This window comes from Ambystoma mexicanum, chromosome 1q (assembly GCF_040938575.1).
Source record: "Ambystoma mexicanum isolate Mex_15411 chromosome 1q, UKY_AmexF1_1, whole genome shotgun sequence".
NCBI lineage: Eukaryota > Metazoa > Chordata > Amphibia > Caudata > Ambystomatidae > Ambystoma > Ambystoma mexicanum.
In genome coordinates, this window is record NC_090922.1 from 269,243,735 (window position 1) to 269,260,525 (window position 16,791).

Here is a 16,791-nt window from a genome sequence, read left to right on the forward strand (position 1 = left end):
GTTTTTTGCCTAGGCAAAACACAAACAGAAATGTTAGGATTTCACCAAAAGTACAATGTCATTATTCTTCACGTTAGGATGTCATCAAAACTTCAATATCAGCGTTGTCCACCCCTTCCCTTAACACCACCCCCCACCTTCAGAAGTCTCATCAGGTAACTACACACTTTATCATTGCTACCACAATTATTTGTCACCCTTCTGCATGTTACTGGGGGCTTATTTGCACTCAACCATACGGGGTGTAACTGCCTAATCACAAACTCATTTGTGCAATGCGATCATAGTTGGTCAATGGTACTTCAGACTGATCTGTGATTTTACAAAAGCCATATAATAAGTACCCAGGTCGCACTTCTCAATGGATCAATTCTTTTCTTTTTCACCAAAGCGATCACGAATGCCAGGTGCCAACTTGCTTCCAGTGTTTCATGATCTTGATTTAGGTTGCCCTGCTGGCATCACTCCATATTTCAAAGGTAAAGTCTTTCAGTCCCATACCGCCTGCAGTTGCACAAGCAGCTTTGTTTATTTTTCTCCATACAGCTAGTGTCTTTCAAGCCTCTGGTTTTCCACTTGTCATTTTCCCAAAGGGTGTCTGCTGATTTCTTGGGCCACCCCTTTGAGCGCGATAGTCTAAGTCAGTTTCTTTTGTTGCTTCAAAAAATCATTTATTCTTGCACTAAGCCATGAGGCTTCTGGATCATGGCTAATGTGCAGTGTTCATGTTATACTCAGTTCTGCATGTTGTTTCTTGCAAAACGGCTACCTTTGTCAGTTTTGCTTCCATCTGGAACACCATAATGTCTTTGTCAGTTACTCCAGCCCTGGCAATGTAGCTTGCATTTTTGCCAGCTGTGTATTTTCACTTCTCAAAGCGCCTAGAGGTTTCTTCTCCAGTGCACAGAGCTTTACTTCAGTTCACATCACATCGAGTACTGGGATGCAGCTTGCACGGCAATGTCTCTTCACTTCACATCACATCACATGGCGCATGGGGATGCAGCTTGCACGGCAATGTCTCTTGAAATGGGCAGCTGTCTTTTCTTAGCCCATTCACAGATGCACAGGTTCCCCAAATGTTCAGATGCAATGCGCCCGTCTGCCATTCTGCATGCAGCATTTTATTTTCCTTGCAGTGTTGATACTGGGCAAATTCTTTACTTCTGATCAGCTCTGTTATTGCATGCCAGTGTCAGAAAGCATGCGTACATCAGCATGTGTAAGGTAGATTGCGCTCTTTTTCATCTTCTCACTCACAGCAATTATTGCCTTCAGTTCTGTTTCAGCATCCTGTCTTTGCACCCCCCTCCTCAGTTTTTGCTCACACTGACGGTGTCTCTCACAGGGGATGGAATGCAGGAATGTCATTGTTTATCTTTCCTGTGCACATGGCAGCGCCATACCACGCAGCAAGCTTATTTCTTTGCTTTTAACTCTTAAACTGTGGCGGCTTCAATGAAAGGCACTCGTTTCAGACAGTTCATCCAGATTAACTGTTTCCTGCACTGCTTCAGCAACTCAGAAAAGCTCCCATATCTGCCAGCTTCTGTAAACACCATTTTACTGAACAGGAGCGCGGCATTCTGCTTTCCTGCCTTCCTCCAACAGTTTTTTTTTTCTTTCGCGCACCTCGCCCAAGACAGTGCAAGTTATCTTCAAGGCACAAGCTCTGCACAGCAAGACTCTTATTTTCAAAAGAGGCACATTTCTTGTCATCAGATTCTACTCCATGTAATTTTCGCAAAATGTCTTTTAGCCTGTTTTGAACTGATCAATGTTCCATGTAAAGGCATACATTTTTCTTTTTCCTCGTAACATTGTAGTTTGGCTTCACAAACTCACTCCAATGCAATGTGCGATCTTTCAAAAGAACGCGCAACCCACTAAATCTTTGTGCTGTCTTATCACACACAGATTTTTCATTCTGTTGTACCATTGCCAAATTAAAACCAATTATTTCAGTGCATTTAAAACATGCCATGTGTAGTGCAGCTCCCTGCACGATTTTTCTCTGCAAGTGCAACTCACACTCTAGATGGCTTGTGGGCTATTAATGTGTCAACAACATTTTTCACCATGCATCACAGTTAACAGGTCACTATTTCCAAAACATACATCACTTATAACGCAACAGTACAAATCCATGGCATAGCGTGGGAACAGTCAAAAATACTCCAGGGGCAATTTAGGGGCAATTTAGAAAAATATAAATTGTCTTTTCCCCCCAAACCATTGCAAACTGATTCTGCAATTCCAAATCAATACACAAAAAATGAAAATCCAAATACCATTCACTCACTTTCTTTTTTAGTGAGTCTCTCACCCATTGTAAGCATGGCACAGCTAAAATGCAATGTAGCCATTTGAGTGTGTTTCCTTTAAACAGAATGCACCACCAGCACATGGAATTTACAATTGCCCAAAAAAAAAAAACCTTTAGGATCTCAACAGAGATGTTACTCTTTCTCCTAAACTCGGCTCATTCCCCACGTTATCTTGAGGAATGTGAGCACTTCAAAAGCATACAAAAAAAAGCGAACCTTCGCCTCCTTACATTACAGCCCCCCACTCGCTAGCACGCTGGGGCTGAATCACAATGGTTAGATCTATTCACAATTTGCATGTCAAATCCTCACAACTATTTTCCTGCCCTCATGACAGAATAGAGTTGAGAACTCCGTCTCACTTTGCATTTCAAATTGCAACTTTAAACTGGGGAAACCGCATGATAAAATTCTTTCCTAATTGAACATAAATCTTTCTTCACCATTCATCGGAGCGCTTTAAACAAAGCCATTTCCCGCTTGTTTATCGCCTTGTGCTCCCTGGCTTCATTCCCAAGCAATAAGTCAGCCACGACTGATTTACTGAAGGGGAAAGTCTTAACCACACAAGCTATCGGCCACGGCAAGCCGACACAACATTGCTGTCTTTTGTGTCTCAGAGCTGCAGTGAGACCACCAAGGAAATGCGACAGCCTGCTCCTCACTCTGCACTGTGTTCTCTCACAGAAGTTGTCATTTCACAGCAGGGCACTGCTCTGCACAAATCCCCAAGCTTCCACCAAATGTCTTGATATTGGGAAAATCTTCCTCAGGACCAGCCCTAGAGAGCAAAAATTACCCAATTCAGCCCAAAATACAGGTTCTATTGTGCCGAGCAGTGAACTCATGCTAGTGACAAATGACACCTTCAAAAAGTTTTAACATTTATTCTAAACAGTGAATTTCAGCAGCATTTTGGGATTCAAGTTAGAGAAGATTACAAAACACAAACTTAGAGAAATACAAAATATAGAGAAACATAGAACTTAGAGAAACATAGAGAAACACAGTCTTACGCCCCTTCATTCAGCACTGGGAGACCCTGGCCCTCATAAGCAAGCTGTAACAAGCCCCGCTCAGAGGACAGTGCTGCAGGGTGCCGACAGAGCAACAGGTTTCGGACACTCGATTTTGTTCGAACCAAGTCCACAGATCCATTTCCCACCTGAGTCATGTGGGCATGCATTTTTATAATCTCGTGCTGTCAGTCCATGACGCACAGTTCTAGAACCTTCCCTGTGCAAAATATAGGCTTGCTCATGGAAAAACCCAACTCTGTGAATTTCCACTGTGCTCCTTTCCTGTGCCCCTCCCTGCTTGGAGCCCATCTGCGCGAAAGCTCAGGAATGTCTTATCAGTGCCTTCCCAGAGAAAGAGGATTAGTTTACGAAACCATGCAGGGCTACAGTTAGAAAGGCAGAATATTCTAAGAGAAGTCGAGATGAATTAAGCCTATGTGAGCAAGCTCTAAAAGGCATGCACTCATAGCTTAGTGTTCATAGCGCTTAAGACTGGCTATCTAAGCGCTATATAGGTAATGTCTATTAGCTACAGAGTTGGGGGCTTCGCCCTGCCTGTCTATCTACAATGCATAATGTGACCTACCACCCCTACTAGGCCTGCATATTCCTTGTAGCTCACTACTGCGTAATGGAAGTGCTACAACAGATTACTGTCAGCATTTTTGCACATGCTTTGAATAAACTATTGGCTTTCAGCGGCTAATGCTGTCATCTAAAGCCCTAATTGGCAAATTTGCAATTTTGTGTATCACTACATTAGTACAGTCTTATAACAGTCCCATTTATTCATGACAGAGGTATCTTCCCTCTTATTTTAAATACAAACATTATGATGTGGGTTAATTAGGAAAGGTGTAAACAATTAATCTTTTAACAGTGCAGAAATAAATCTCCATATCTTTAATTTTTGATTGGTTTGTCCAGCTCAATATGAACAGGTGCACGGTCAGATAAAGAAATACAATCTATGTTAGTGTCTATTAGGATGGTAGACTGTCACCCCTCTGGTATGAAGCTGGTCATTATGGAGGAGGTGGAAGAGGATTCATTGTATTTGCCACACTACTCCCAAGATGGCGTCGGGAGGGACGTTTGCATTCCCAGCCTTTCATGATTCTGCCTTTTGCTTCCTGTCTCTGCCCACCGCAGTTCCTCGATGGGGATATCTGCAGGAGCATTCTATGGAACAGCGCATCACTACTCCTTCATGCAGAGACGCTTCGTGAGTCTCGTTGAATCTTCTTTAACTGTCAAGAGCCTTTTCGAACTTCCTTGTCTAACCCTTTTCTGTCCGCCATTAGGTCTGCCAGTGCCATTATCCCTTTGATCGCTCTCCCCGACATTGATTCTTCAGACAGGTTCCTGCAATCATACGGGTACGTCTCATAAACAAACTTTTTCTTCTCCACCGGCTTCAGTCCCTAGAGTTCCACTTACCTCTTCCCTCTGTTATACAGCAGGGAATCCTTTTCTCGCAAACTCCAGCCTTCTACCTCTTTCTCCTTTGCTCCAACACCGCTGCAGGGCACAGACCACCAAGTACTTAGGTGCTTTACTATTTATTAGCACCCCACTCTCCTGAACCGTTTTCCCCAGCTCCTCTCCTGAACCGTTTTCCCCAGCTCCTCTCATATAACCGTTCCTCCACAGCACAGGAATCATCCTCCCTGAACCGCTACAAGCCACCAGGCGGGAATCCTGTTGCTGATCCCAAGCCGGTACGATAATTACCTCGCATTTGCATTCTAACATATCCCGACAATACCCTTACCTTTTCTTTCTCTTTTTTTTGGCAGACAATGTCATCACACGTCTAGTGGGGCAAAGAGGGAAACAGTCCAGAGTCAGCCATATGCCTAGATCAGAAGGAAGACTTTGCTGCCACAGTTTCATTCCCCATAGGGTTACTCTGGGTATCTTGTTCCTCTGACACCTGAAACCATGGCAGAGGCGTAGGATAGTCCGGGGGGCTTCTCCTTAGCAACACTGCTGCATATGGCACAGGTCAGTGATAGCAACTCTTGCTAATTACTGTTGCTTGTTTATGTCCGTGATCTAGACATAGATTTGGAGAGAAGAATATTATCATTTCTAGAGAAAGACTCATGCGGAATGGAATAACAAATTAACTCTAAAGCCAAAGGATGTGTTATGGTTCAAGGGTCAATAAGGCCCAATTCAGAAATAAAGTTCAAAAATTGCTTGTGTGATTTAAAAGGGCACATTCGACTTCCTATCAAGAAATGGGTCAATAATTTCATTGCAATCCCCACACCCAATTATGAATACTAGATTGAAATAAATAGTCTTTAAGATTTAACCAAAAGGCAGGATCAGGCGAGGATGGGCCATATACATTCAGAATTGTGTATTCAACTGAATCAACTAGAATCTTGAGAAAGAGCCATTTGCCATAATCATCTGAGTCAGATTGTATTACTTTGCAATTGAGAGCTGTGTTAATTTGGGTATTAGTACCTGGCAAGAGTCAAGCAGAATGCAACACGCATTCTGATTGGCTCTCACCGGGTCGTTACCCGGCCGAGAATCCCTTGATTCTCGGCCGGGATTCCAGCCGCCTTGTCCACAGCAGGGGGCATGGCAGCCCTTCAGCCAATGAGGAGGCTCGAAGCGGGGCATCCCCGCTCTGAGCCTCCCCACGGCTGAGAAGCTGCCTTCTTTCCCCGCCGGGGGCTCAGGTAAGGGTTTGTTTCTTTTTTTTCCCTTCTCCTTTCCTCCCACCTCCCTGCCCTCCCCACCCCACTTACCTTCTACCTCCTTTGTCCACAGGGAGCGACGTGGCAGCCTCCAGCCATGTGGAGGCTCGGAGCGGAGTCATCCCCGCTGCGGGCCTCCACACAGCTGGATGCTACCATCGTCCCCCGCCAGGGATTCTGGTGCGTATTTTTTTTCCCTCCCCCACCTCCACCTCCCAACCCCACTTACCTTCTTCTCTGTTGTCTTTCGGGAGCGGACGCACTGGGAACAATTCTGTTCCCAGCGTGTCCGCTCCCGATTACCTCCATGGAAAGGGAAAACGGACTCCTTCACCCAAAGAAGAGCTCTCACCCCTTGCTTCGCTCGGGCCTATAACTATGGGCCCCAGGGCATTACCTGACTCGGTAATGCCCCCGCCGCTTGGGGCATATTGCTTAAATAACACCATTTATTTCCCATGCACCACACTAGTAACTATTTGGCCTACCCATAACCTTTTAGCAGCTTCAGCTTCTGACAAGGGAGTTTCCTGAATACAGGCAATAGGTGGTTTTGTTTTGTTCAAACAGGAGACTACTTTTTGTCTCTTTATAAGATTATGTAAACCTTTAACATTCTAGGAGGTTATATTTAGAGGCATAGGAGTAGAAAATAGTCAAGATAATAAATATCATATTAAAACAGTAATTAAAATAAAGAAAAACAACCACCAAGGAATAACATTAAAACCAGAGGTAATGAAGCAGTAAGTATTCCATTTCTGATGTACTAGTAGATTAACGGGAAAGGAAACTTAAGGGATAAGGGGAGACAAAGTCAACACAAATGTAAGCAATGATAAATAGCAACTTCCCACTAAGAGTACCAACGTGGCTAATCGGAAACAGCCACACCAATTCATGTTGACTAATAAAAAGTGGAGAGCGGGGTGAGAGGAGGCCAGTCTCTGCTTTATTCAAAAAACCCTTAAATCACATAAACAATGGGCTCATGTCAAACTAGTCTTACCAAGATGCTCATGAGGTTGGAATAGAAGTGTCCATTTCCTCCATCTTATGAATTTGGATGAAACGTCTTAAGTCTCTCAGATTGTCAAACGTGGAAGTATGACTTTTAAGCGTAACTTTCATAATTTCTGGATGGATAATACCAAATATGATGTTGCCTTAGGGCAGGTCTAAAGGCAAGAAGTGCTTTTCTTATTGCGGCAGTAGCATTGAAGACATCCTGAAAGATGTATATCTTATGGCCATCCCAAATTAGTTCTTTAGCTTGTTTAACTTTATTTAGAATGGCAAGAATGTGAGTATAATCCAACAAGGTGACATTTAAGGTCCTACTGGAACTGCCAGCTTTGGGCACCAAGTTAAAAGGACCTACACAATGTGCGGATGTTAAGATGTGTAGATGTTGGGAGGTCTAGCAGTTTGGAAAGCATAGTATTCAGGAACAGAGTAGGATTATCTTTTTCAACACCCTCAGGCAGTCCAACAATATGAAGGTTTTTCCTTCTATTCCTATTTTCAAGGTTTTCAGACTGTTTCTGCGAAGACTTTACTGCTGTCTCTGATACTTCTACTCTATTGGTAACATCTTCTGCGTCACCAATTCTTCACCATTCATATTCAAATAGTGACTATTTAACATCTAATTGTTGCAGTTTAGTGTTCTGGGCTTCCATAAAGGATTTCAAAGCCCTAAGCTCTTTTAATATAGTTTGAATGGATGGCTCTGAGAGCTCTTCTTTGGGTGAAGGAGAGTCACTTTTGGGGCGCTGAAAAGTGTTCGATGTTGCAGGAGCAGCCTCTTTATTTTTACATTTTCTTGAAGACGCCATAATCTTAATGTACATCCACAACAAATATAAAACGGGTTCAAAATGTGAAAGATTATAATTCAATATGAGGTAATTGTGGAGTGCTCACAAAAGAAAGGTATGTAAAAAGCTGTAACTTTGTAAGAGGAGAAAATTACTATTAAAACTCTATTTTATACCGAGTACCCAATTAACGCCACTTGAGAACAATATATAAGTCTCGCATGTTTAATGGAACACATCACCTCTTGACAGGAAGGAACAGAATGTCATTATCTGTCTGTCATGCGACGTCTGTTGGTACGCTGTCCTAACAGTGCACTCGTCCCCTAAGGAGAAGGCTGCCTCAAATGTCACATATCACTGCCACGGGCACCCATGGATAATTCAGTCTCCCTCTGCTGCAATCCCTCTCTGACAGGTACCGCACCGCCACCACTGTGCTACAACTTGGATGTAGACCTAAGGTTGCAGAAAGTGAATGGTAGAATACAATTCAAAGCCCCATATCTCGCCTCACAGATCGGAACCGCAAAACGATGCCACCAACTCATTTCAACACTAAGCCACGGCCCATTACTTTGGCTTTTACCTAGCGCATATAAAACTATCCCTGCTCTGCCATAGCTTTTTTCTTTTGTAATTCTCCTGTCTTAATTGTGATCTTATAATTAACTTTGAATGCCTTGGTTTTTTAAGCGATTTTGCTAATTTTCCAGGCATTTTAATAAAAGTTTGTATTCACCGCCTCCTTTTTTGTGGGGCATGAAGTCGGTATTATGCTAGCAGGATATACTATGTCATATTTTGTTATGTGGTTTCACTTTAATGCCAAATGTCAAGCGGTTTGAAGCAGACGTAAGGTAGCAGGTAGTACTCTACAAACCACCCAAATTAATAGATAAAACATGAGAGCAACACTCTCTTAATGACATTCGGAGGAGACCTGCAAATGAAAGCTGTGATGGCTAGTCAATCTTTTTATCAGAGTGGTGTAAATATTTGTCACAAATAGTGTGGCGAGGGAGCCCAAACCAACCAGGTAGGAACTGGGGTTTCTCCGCCAAAATGTTTTTTAATAATGGGTTAAAAGTGTGCATTATAGAGCACACAGACAGTTTGCAATTGGGTTTGTAGGGTAACATGAAAAAATACAATACAATCATTGCAAGCAGTTGGGAGTAAACTGGAATAAAATTATTTTAGGGAGTAAAATTGTAGGTCGAATTCCCAGTGAGAGTATTTTATAAGCGATTACAAATATATTTTTACTGGAAAACAGAAATGTTTTTGTAATAATTATTTCTTTTCTTTCACCTAGTTATTCATGCACATTGAAAGATACATGCTTACTTCTTCTAATCAGGCAGTTATAATAGGGTATCCAGTGATATAATCGCTGGAAAAAAACATCAAGGGTGACTCCATTTTATTTAAAGGCACTATCCAACACTTTCCCCAAATATTCTACGACTCTAGTTTTTTTTTTAATATAATTGCACCAGTCCTAAATATGTCTAAGTTCGCTGGTTCTGAAAAAGAGTTTGCATTTTGTTTCTTGACTGCTTTCTGCCCCTTCTCGTTCTGTTTCTTTTCTGCCTCTGTCTAAAAAAGGTTTAGGATTTGTTGGAGCCACCGCTGCCACCGATGTTCCTGGTGTGTCTAGTGCTATCGTATCTCTACTGTCTATTTTTTCACTTTGCTTTTTTGCTTTTATGATTTGAGTTATATGTGTTATGGTGCAGGCCAGGTGAAATATGTTCAGTTACTTCATGCTTTACTCATTTTTTTGGCAATTATTTTAACTTTCATTTGCACTAACCTATTTCTATTTTTTCATGATGTTTATTTGTTGTTTTCCTCTGAAATATGTCATTTAAATATGTTGCCCTGATGAAGGACATAGGGTCCAAAATGCATTGGCCAATTGGCATTTTCCCGCATATTTTGATTACAATTATGATGGTGTACACACCAGATGTTAATTGTTATCTATTCTAAGAGGAATGGTTTTCATGAGCATTCAAAGAGCTTGGTCATTAAAAGTTTTTGGCAGTATTGCCGACAGGTTATGTACAATTGTCAAGATCTGGGGTCCACGTGGCTTATTATACCTCTGTCCCCAAGTACCAGTCAGAGAAGAGCAATTAACTCACTGACCGGTTATTGGGGCCACAGGTGGCAGGAACAGAGAACACCGGGCCCCGGATGGCTGTAAGGAAAACACAAGGTTAGCAGGTAGGTACAGGGAATCTACAAGTAAGCATAAGTAGATAGGCAGAGAAAACATCTACCCGTAGGGATGACCGATGACAGCTTAGGATCTAACTGTTCCCACTGAAGGTGTGGTGAGTTGGGTTATAGGAGAGGAAAGGACTTCAATGCAGCAGGGTCTAGCGTGGTCGGGGAGTATCACAGGAGATGCAGTACTTCGTTCCAGATGCAAAAGTACCTGAGCGGAAGGGGTAGAGAACAAAGCAGTCCAGGAAACAATCCAGAGGTCTGAGCAGTTCAGGTAAGGCAGTCCACAAGTAACCAGATCGAAAGGGCAAAACCAAGGGCATTCCAAAATAGCACAATCCAGAGGTCTAGTCACTTCCAGTAGGCAGTCCAACAGAGATCCAGGGGACAAATCCAAAACGCAATCCAAGAGAAGGACGAGGTCCGGAATCCAGACGGTCAAAGCCAATAACACAGGAAACACAAGAATAGCTACATGCCGTAAAAACAGCTGAGAAGCACTGAATGAGAGGGCTGGACCTCTTTTATGCCGTTCTTCCGGGTCATGTGACCGCCCTTCTGGTCACGTGACTGCTATCCGGGTCATGTGACCTTCTCACGCAAAGCGCCATGTCCAATGGGCACCCGTGATGAAGAACGGCACTTCCGTGTGCCTGTAGGCGCCAGGTTAAGCTCCAACGCGATCGGTGAAACAAGCGCCAGGGATGTCATGGCGCGCAGCGTCCACCCGGAGGCTGGGCGGATGCAGGAGCGGAGGGGGTCCGTGGTCTGTGCTGCCCGACATGCCGTCAGACCAGGTGAGTGCGAGGAAGGCATGACAACAATCACTACTTGGGGCTGAACGCCCGTGTAGACTGATGGTGCTTCTTTAACTCTCCACAGTTCTAATTTATAATTCGTCAAATATGCCTTGTTAACAGCACAATTATCACTTAGGACATATCCACCTTCTCACTTTTGTAGAACTATGGTTCACCTAACAAGATAGGCCTGCACCCATGCTATCATAAAGCATTCTTCCGAGGCTTCATCCTTCCCTTCCTTTGTATGTAGCATCTGGTAGTCACTTTTCTATCCTCTTATCTTCCCCTTGTTCATTGTATACCACCAGTGGGGGCAGAATATGCCACTCTACGGGCAAGCGTAGGCACTTGGAAACTACTAAGGTGGTGATTTGGTTCACTATAAAAGCCTACTAATGTAACATTACATGCCAAACAATGGGAATCCATGGACATGTGATGGAAAAGCCTGCAAAATACGGGGAGTACCTTCACAATGACACCAATGCTGTACAAAAGGTGTGAGCACATGAGCATATCTTGACAATAAATGGAAAGGACATTAGCACATGAACATAAAATGCCAATGGTTTGAAAATGATTTGAGCGTGTGGGTAAATGATAGCACTACTTGGCAAGTGGTGTTAGAGCATAGCATATGATAGCACTAGCTGCAAGATTCTGTGAGATCAGATCATATGAGAGCAATAGCTGGCACATGAAACTGTTCCTGGCCATAAAATGCCAACTCTTTGCAATGTATGGATGTACATGGGCGTAAAATGACTATTGCCAACAAATTGTGTCAATAATGGCTGATGATGTGAGTATCTGGGCATATGATTCGAATACCTGGCAAATAAGTACCCATCTATATTTATAAAAGTGACAATGTGTGTGTTTGTGGCTCGGCAAAGCGTTGTTCCTTATACAATTCCACACTGTTTCACCATTCTGCACCAACCTTTGCATAGTTACCTGTGAGGACCATCTGGACATTACTAGCTAATGATATTTGGACACTCCACCCCTTTCCTGGATTCCAGCAAAACTCTTGTTTGTGGCTTGTGGCTTGGTGAAGCATTGTTCCTTATACATTTCCACTGTGTTTCATGAATCTGCACCAAACTTTGCATAGTTACCTATTAGGACCCTGTGGACATTACTGGCTACATACCATTTGGACATCCCACCCTTTTCGCCAGATTTCAGCACCTTCACACATGAGAGGGTTGCTTGAAATCGGCAAAACATCAATGTGGTCGTAGAAGAACCGGTCCGCAACCCTAGAATGCATGGTTTCTGGGACATTTGCACTGCAATGCGCTGCAACAAACTGCACCACACTCACTGGTCGAAGTGTACTGCACCCACTCCCCACCAACCCCATCGTCACGCCCCTTCGCACACACAATACAAAACCCCAAACACTTGCACCTGCTGTTTAAGGGAACGTACAGTTCAGTGCACTGAAAGTACAAGCTGCAACGGCTTCCTACACTTTTATTTTAAAACAAAACCATTCCAGAACGGTTTCTTTTTAAAATAAAAGTATAGGAGCTGTAAAACGTCATTTAAAAAGGTAGAGGAGCACCGCTCCCGACCGCTCCCGCTCACTTCGACCACAGACCACACTAGGATGAGACAACAGGTGGGGAAAGAGCACAGTAGATCCCAGTATGCAGCAGCACACCAACTCTCTGCTCCCCCCAATGTCTGCTCTGGGGTATGTCAGCCAGCCACATACACCCATTATCAGTGCAGTTTACTTAAGAGTGCAAAGCGCATCAAGTGATAAGCGAATCAGAACAACGACCTACAGGATCACTGATTTTCAACAATTGATGAGAGTGTTGTCATGTCTGCCCACAGAACCTGTTCGGAGTGTGGGTACTTTTTGTTAGTGATGTTATAAATGAGGGTGAAATTTAGCACATGATGTTAAAAGATGGCAAATAATGTCACAATCTGTGCATATCATGCCAATACCTGGTAAAAGGCATGAGTACCTGGACATATGATAGCAATATGTGACATATGATCCCCGGCCCTTAATTTAATTATTTAATTCCGACCTCCCCTCTGCCCTTAATTTTAATAATACTCACCCGCTACAGTTCATTTGAATCAACCCCATATCCTGTAACTTTATAGAATGTAACCCTTAAAAAAGAGAAACAAAGGGAAAAATACCCCACTCCTGATTCCCATCCTCATCCCGAGACCCTACCCCAAACCTCCCCCAATCCCTGATTGGTGCTGCTGGTGGTCACGCGTACCCACCAGCAACACCAAGGGAAATAAAGGCAAGAGGAAACCAGGTAGACACTATTATGGCAAACTCGGGTAAGTTCAGGCTTTTCAGCCTGTACTCCTGCCAAAGCCCCCCTTAAACTTGATTTCCCCCCGACCCAAGCCCTGAAGTCTAATTAATTTATCCTAACCACCATGCCCTTAATTTAATTATTTAATTTCAACCCCCATCAGCCCTTAATTTATTTCATTCTGACCCACTGGCTTTAATTTAATTAATTAATTTGGACCCCCTCCGCGCTTAATTTAATTAATTCTGACCCCTCTGCCCTTAATTTAATTAATGAATTCTGCCCCTTTAATGAATACTGACCCACTACACTTAATTGTAATCAATTACCCCATATCCTATAATTTTACTCAATATAACACTTAAAAAAAGAGAAAAAGGGAAAAAGAAACCACTCCCGATATTCTCGTCCCCATTCTGAGACCGTCCCCCAAGCTCTGATTGGTGCTGCTAGGGGTCACACCACCTTACCAGCAAAACACAAAGGTGGGAAAAAAAGAACCTAACAGGGCAGGAAGAAGCCATTTCGCTTCCCAAAGCCTCCGAGGTAGACCTCTGCATGCCAAACTGCAGGTAAGTCCAGGCCTTTTGGCCAGTACCGCCGCCAACGCTCCCTCCCCTTAACCTCAATTTTACCCTGACACCTGCCCTTAAGTTTAATTAATTTACACTGACCCGTTGTCCCTAATTTAAATGTTTAATTCCGACACCCATCTCCCCTTATTTTAATTAAATAATTCCAGCCCCTCTGCCCTAAATGTAATTATTAAATTCCAACCCCTCTGCCCTTAATTCAATTAATTAATCCTGTCCCCTGCCCTTAATTTAATTATTGCTATCCCCTACCCTTATTTTTAATCAATTAACCCCTTGTACTGTAACTTTATCGAATTTAACCCTTAAAAAAGAGAGAAAAAGAGAAAAAAGGGAAAAAGACCCCCTCCTGATCCCCGTCCCCATCCTGAGACCCCCCCACAAGTCCTGATTGGTGATGTTGGGAGTCACGTGATCCAACCAGCACTCTTACTGGACTCTCCTAGGACAGCCTTGCCCAGGCAGCCGGCAAAGGGCAGCAGAGAAGGGTGATTCCTGTTCACCTGTTCACCCTGTGCCCCTCCCCTATCCGGAGGACTAGAGAAAAGAAGGTAAGGGTCATCACAATATAAATCAAACCAATTAGGTTCCCACTGATTTTCAATATAGCCACACTAGAATTGTACTCATTTAGTTGTTTGATTTAGTTTAGATGTGCGCCTCTACAAACCATACACCTGGACCAAAGCAAGCATGGCACAACAATGACGGAAGAACCAACAATAAAACTACTAAACACCCAGAGATCACCAAAACCAAATAAACCCCTTCTCTTTTCCACACCTTCACACCTCTCACATACAACACACACCCAGAGGACTAGTGAAAAAAACCATTAAAAACACACAAACCATAGCACCCTCTCTAATCATACTACAAACCCAATACCTGCAGACAACAAATGACTCAGACACTGGACGCCACCCTTACGGACATAGCAAGTCCAGTGAATCTAACAAATCACACCTAGAAAGCTCACACGCACAGACACCAGTTTCTCCTGGCTATGCATGCATCAACAGGTAAGCTCAATCTCTATCCTATCCCTCACTCCCTCACTAAGCAAACCTACCCACTTTACTAACTGAGCCACGAGAGTACCTAGGGACCATGCAAAATTATAAATCAATATAATAAAACATATGCAGCCATTGCTGGAAAATTATGTGAGCACACGATCAAACAATGCTAATATGTTCAATAATGTGAATACCTAGCCATAGGATGGCAATACCCGGCATATGGGATGTGGACACCCCACCTATTAAAAGAACATGTATGCTTGTAACATTTTCAATTAGAGACTAACATGTCTCCAGATTTATTGAGATATGTTTTTATGGCACACTTTGTTTCTTTGAACACATAATCTGACACATCTTCCACACTTTTATCAGTGCTTGTCAATACCTATATTGCTTTACATACCCTGTATATTTCCAAAAGGTTTAGATAATTTGAGTTCATGAAAATGCTTTATCTGCATGTACAGATGGGTTGCAGCGATACTGGGCCTCATTAAAAGCATGGCAGTCCGGGAACTACGATACCGGTAAGCATACCAGTACCGTATTTCCCGGACCACTATACTACGAGCTGTGCTTGCGGGTGCCTGTCAGCCCACCAGGTCTGTCCTGGCGGGCAGAGCAGCACCCACGAGCGCAGCATGTCAGATGCACCGGCACCATTGTTGATGGTGCTGGTGCATCCAACATCCCCATTCTCATTGAGCCCTATGGGGCTGAAATGGGAAGGGGGACTGACAGACACCGGCACCCGGCTATGCAGGAAGTACGAGGTCCGGCAATGTCGGAATGACCCGGTAATTCCTCATTGACTGGTGCCGGTAAAATTGCACAGCTACCGCCAGCGTTATAATGAGGCCCACTGTGTCCTGGTGCATGCCTTGGCTACATAGGGGATACCACAGCCTTGTATCCCACATCCAAAAGATAAATCATTATATGTGATTGTCTAAACAAGATAACTTTGCTTTCTTTCCTTTTTGACAGATAACACATTCTTTTCTAAGTTTATAGTAATTGTTTCTACAAGTGCTTTCTTGATCTCTTCATCTTTAAGTATTATGACCTCAAACAGATCCATATTGCCCTTGAAATCGTATGTTACTTTGATTAGTTTGTTGCTAAAAAAACGAAAGCACCCGCCGGTAGCTAAATGGAGCAAAGGAGAATAGAAGAAAGAATGAAATCTTCACAGGTCTGAAGAACTCCATGCTGCAAGGCTGAAGGTTGAGAACATAATATGTATACATGGTTCTTCTCCTTAAGTGCCAGAATTCTGCATGCTGGGGTTGTGCTGGTATCGCGCTATTTTGTCAAGATACCAAAGCCCCCTTTTCTCTGTGAGGCAAAACGTACCCGGAATATCCGATGGTTTACCTTCCCAGAAACCACCTCAATTGGTTGCCACATTTGATAGCCTAGACCTGCACCTGCATCAAGCAGGTAGGTCTTGCCATCAACAACCCCAGTCAGCATAGGGTGGGAAATATGTATACTGTACACTTCCAGCTATGGGATGTAAAAATTGCCTCCAATGAGTGTGACATCATAACCCATTTCTTTAGCGATCCAGTTGAACTGATAATTGTGTCCCCAGCAACATCTGCCTCTTTTCTTACTCACAAGTCTTTCAAATGTGACATAGCCAAGGAAAATGATTTTGCCATTGCCACAGTAGCCAGTGACATTTTCTAATGGAATTACCCTGATATGATGCGGGAATACAGCTGTCAAAGTGTCCATGTAAGCTTTTTCTGTTTATCCTCTGTAATAAATTATATTGAAATATTCCAGTTTGTTCATTATGTTTTCTGAAAAAGAAAATACACATTTTTTAATCGACCACTTTTTAAAGTAGCCATCAATTTGCTTGTTAACTGTCACACCAAAGGCAAAAAAAATATTATATAACAATACAGAAAATCTAAAATCCTGGCAAGTTA

At 43.1% G+C, this 16,791-nt stretch overlaps 1 pseudogene; it reads right to left on the bottom strand.

The window, feature by feature from the left end:
• LOC138521229 (arylamine N-acetyltransferase, pineal gland isozyme NAT-10-like) overlaps positions 1 to 16,591 on the bottom strand; it is a 300,747-nt pseudogene extending 284,156 nt beyond the window's left edge.
• Positions 16,592 to 16,791: the final 200 nt, after the last annotated feature.